Source organism: Nematolebias whitei, chromosome 15 (genome assembly GCF_014905685.2).
Source record: "Nematolebias whitei isolate Nwh7 chromosome 15, NemWhi1, whole genome shotgun sequence".
NCBI classification, from domain to species: domain Eukaryota; kingdom Metazoa; phylum Chordata; class Actinopteri; order Cyprinodontiformes; family Rivulidae; genus Nematolebias; species Nematolebias whitei.
Window position 1 is genome coordinate 15,336,535 of NC_056512.1, and position 3,978 is coordinate 15,340,512.

The following is a 3,978-nucleotide window of genomic DNA, read 5'->3' on the forward strand; positions in this document are numbered from 1 at the left end:
TTCTGTGCAGCCTTCACCACTCTCTGCAAAGCTTTTCTTTCTGCAGCTGTGCAGCCTCCATGCCACACATTGATGCTCGAGCACAGGATGCTCTCCACTGCACACCTGTAGAAGGAGGTGAGGACTGAGCTTCCCAGACCAGCTCGCCTCAGCCGTCTGAGGAAGTAGAGTCTCTGATGAGCTTTCTTGATCAGGCTGGTGGTGTTGTTGCTCCAGCTGAGGTTGTCATTCATGTGTACACCCAAGTACTTGTAGCTGGAGACCACTTCCACCGCAGATCCTCTTATGTTCAGGGGGGTGTAGGTGTTTTTGTTCCTTCTGTTCCTTATGTGCTTACTTTACTCTTTCCTGTAGGTTTGTCTCAATGACTGTTTCCAGATCTATTTTACAAATCCTGTTCCAGCTGTCATCAGGAAAACTGTAGCCTGACTAGTCCAATAAACAGCTTTGCATGCTAACACACACCTAATGTAATTTTTTAATGGTTATTTGTATATGATACATTTTCTGACTTCACAGTCAGTCACATACTATCATCTTTTTTTCATCAGAAGACTTGCAACCAAAGCAACCATTTAGAAATGGTTGCTTTGGTTTTGAAATAGCTTCTTGAATGGTTTGCACTTGACTTGTAACAAGGATATTTTGGGCACTTTACAGTGTAGGTCTTGATTTTAAAAAGGCAAGCAATATATTTATTGTAGATAGTCCTTTGGATGGCCTTAATTCAGAAAAATTAAACTTAATTTTACTCCATGAGCTAACAATTCAATTCAGTTCAAAAATACTTGATTAGAGGAGGGACAAGATGGCACGTTAGGTTGTTTTAGCGCGGGCTCCTACCATTACTGCCTAAAAACTGCCTTTAATGAGGATTTTTTCTGCCTCTGCATTGGATGCTCCAGTAGTTGGCATTGTCATGTGATTGATCCAGCAGAGTTGGAGAATTGCAACAAAATTGAAGAAATATAAGGCTACGGGTTCTGTGGCCATTGGGTCTGACACGTCTCGTACCACAGTACTTCTAAAGCTGGGGACCTTGGTCCACCCTCACCAGGTTCCAGAGAGTTGGACGTGTCGGCCCTGAAGCCGGACGTTCTGACTTCAATAAAAGCAGAAATTTTAGCAATAATTAGATCGAAGATGAAAGCCGCCTTCAAAGAGGATCTCGCCTTTACTAAAGGTGAGCTTCAAGCAGTGAGAGCAGAGGTGGCTAACAGCACCATGACATTCAGAGCAGAAATTGACCAGGTGAGTGGTAGCTAATCTGCTAACAGAGGTGCTGCAGGAAAGAAGTCAGGTGATAAGTCAAGAGTTACTAAAGCTAAACTGCACTGCTACCATAACTGTTTGGAAATACAACGTGCACGCAGTCATGGCCCGCTCTGCTTCAAGGAATCACACTGATCATTATAACAGCAGATTATACATCGAGTGTGGCAAAGGCTCAGGCACCGTTCATAAAGGTAAGGAGACTTCTTTGCAGCCGGCCAGATGTTCACTAAGGGCTACTTTTTCCTGCACAGCTTTGCATCACACACGATGAGGTGGACAAGGAGTTTGTTGACCCGGATAGAGCCATGGCCTTTGTCAGAAAGAATATCATCATCAACGAGCGGCGAGGATGGGAACAAACTGTAGGACTGGCTTCCCTTAATCAGCATTCTTTACAAGTTTATGTTTGACTAAAATATTAGGCTGTTTGGACCTTTTGATGGGGTTATGTATGTTTCATTTATATTGGAAGGTGACTGTATGGGCATCAGCATATTGAGTTGAGTAATTCACTGTGTTTTTTGCAATTTATTGCTTCTCATATATGGGCAGGCAGGCCCAAGTAGTTAGAGTTGTGTTCCTCAGTGCAAGCACAGATTGATTTTCAGTTTACAGTAATTGTTGTTCTCTCCAAGTTTGTGTAGGAGAGTATTAATACCAGATCAGTCTTTTTGGGAGATTTTTTTCTGTCAAGTATTGGCTTGTGGCAGTTTGTGTGACCTTGAGTATTCATACTGACTGCTGGGCAGTATGGTATAGTGGTGGGGAAGTTACACACACTCCCAGTGTTTTTGGTTTCAGTATATGCATGAAACTGGAAGTGGCAGAAATGAAGATGTTGAGGTTCTCCTTAGGAGTGACAAGGCTGGATAAGATTATGAATCAGATCATCAGAGGTACAGCACAGGTTGAACAACAACTGGGAGATAAAGTTAGAGAGACCAGACTGATGGTTTGGACATGTCCAGAGGAGGGACAGTGGATATATTGGTAGAAGGATGAAATGCAGCTGCCAGGAAAAAGACAAAGAGGAGATCTATGGATGCAGTTAGAAGTGAGGACAGAGGATGCAGAGGACAGAGTGAGGTGGAGAAGGATGACTCACTGTGGAGACCCCTGAAGAGGGAAAAGCCAAAAGAAGAGGAAGAAGATATGCACGAAACTGGGATGAATTCACATTTTTAATAACTTCTTGTAAAACATATTGAATATATCAACAGACAATCTTATAATTTGTGGTGACACAAATTGTGTACTTTCATCTCTTGACCGTAGTTCGATGGGAAAAACTACCCTAAGTCCGCTCAATCAGTCAACTCATTCCTTAAATCTTATGGTGTGGCTGATGTGTGGTGCTTCTGTAATCCTACTTCAAGATCATACTCGTTCTTTTCCCCAGCTCATAAGACCATATTCCCGAACTGACTATTTCTTCCTTGATAAACAAATTCTGCCTTTAGTGAAAGAACCATGGTCCACTTGTTATGAAACTGCTTGTTCCGGTAACACAATCTATATCGTCCTTGCAGATTCAACTCCTTGCTCTTGTCGGTGGACGACTTCATCAAATTTCTTACATCTGAAATTGAATTCTTTCTTGAAGTTAATCGAACACCAGGCATGCTACTCTGTACTGTCTGGGAGGCATTAAAGGCCTACCTGTGGGCTCAAATAATTTCTTATTGTGCAAATAAAAAGAAGAAAGGCTTGGTATGGTTAAGACAGTTAACTGATGAGATTTTACATTTGGACAGAGAATATATTCAATTCAATATACTTTCTTGATCCCCAAGGGGAGATTTCATTTCAGTACATCCTGCCAAGGTGGTGTTGGGGGGGGGGGGGGGGGGTTGACAAGATGGCTAGCACTGCAGCTGCATGGAGCAGCGGGACCTTTCATACAGAAATAAGAAAAGAAAACACGAGGAAAGAAAAGTATGAAAAAGCTCTCGCACACAGTGTTCTTGAACACAGGGCACTGTGTGAAGAAGTTAAAAAAAATTACCTGAGCACAAAAAAGAGCAACATGGATAGACATGATACAAATGAGCCAGCGAAAGCATGAGTTTGAGGGGGTTGTCCATGGACACTCCAGGAAGTTGATACAGTGTCTATCAGAGGCAGAGTTTTGAATGATGGTACAGTGTCTTCCAAGGGCGTCAGAAGCATCTGTAATGTGGGGGGACACAATGATGTGTGTAGGTGTGTGCGCGCGTGTGTGCGCACGCAAAAGAAGTGTACACTAATGTACCAAAAAAAGCAACATTTCACCTAGATTTCCTTTAATTCCACACATTTAAAACATGTTTCTCACCAAGTTTGTGTAAATTCAGATGTGGGTTTTAGAGACATTTTAACTTTAATACACTTTAATACAGAGCGTCAGGTCTGCACTATTTGTGTTTATAGAGAAATAAAAAACATCACCACTGGACTTTTTTACTTGTGTTCAACACTACTCATCTAAATGATGTTTCTCATGAAGCTTGAGGACAATAAGGTGTGGGGTTTTAAAGGCATTTCAACTTTAATGCACCTGAACACACAGAGTCTCTTACACCTGCAGCGTCTTACAGCGTCACAGTTACTGCTGAGCTAACATGCTACAGATGTAGCTCCTCTCAAGCATCCTAACATGAATATACAGGTCCTTCTCAAAAAATTAGCATATTGTGATAAAGGTCATTATTTTCCATAATGTAA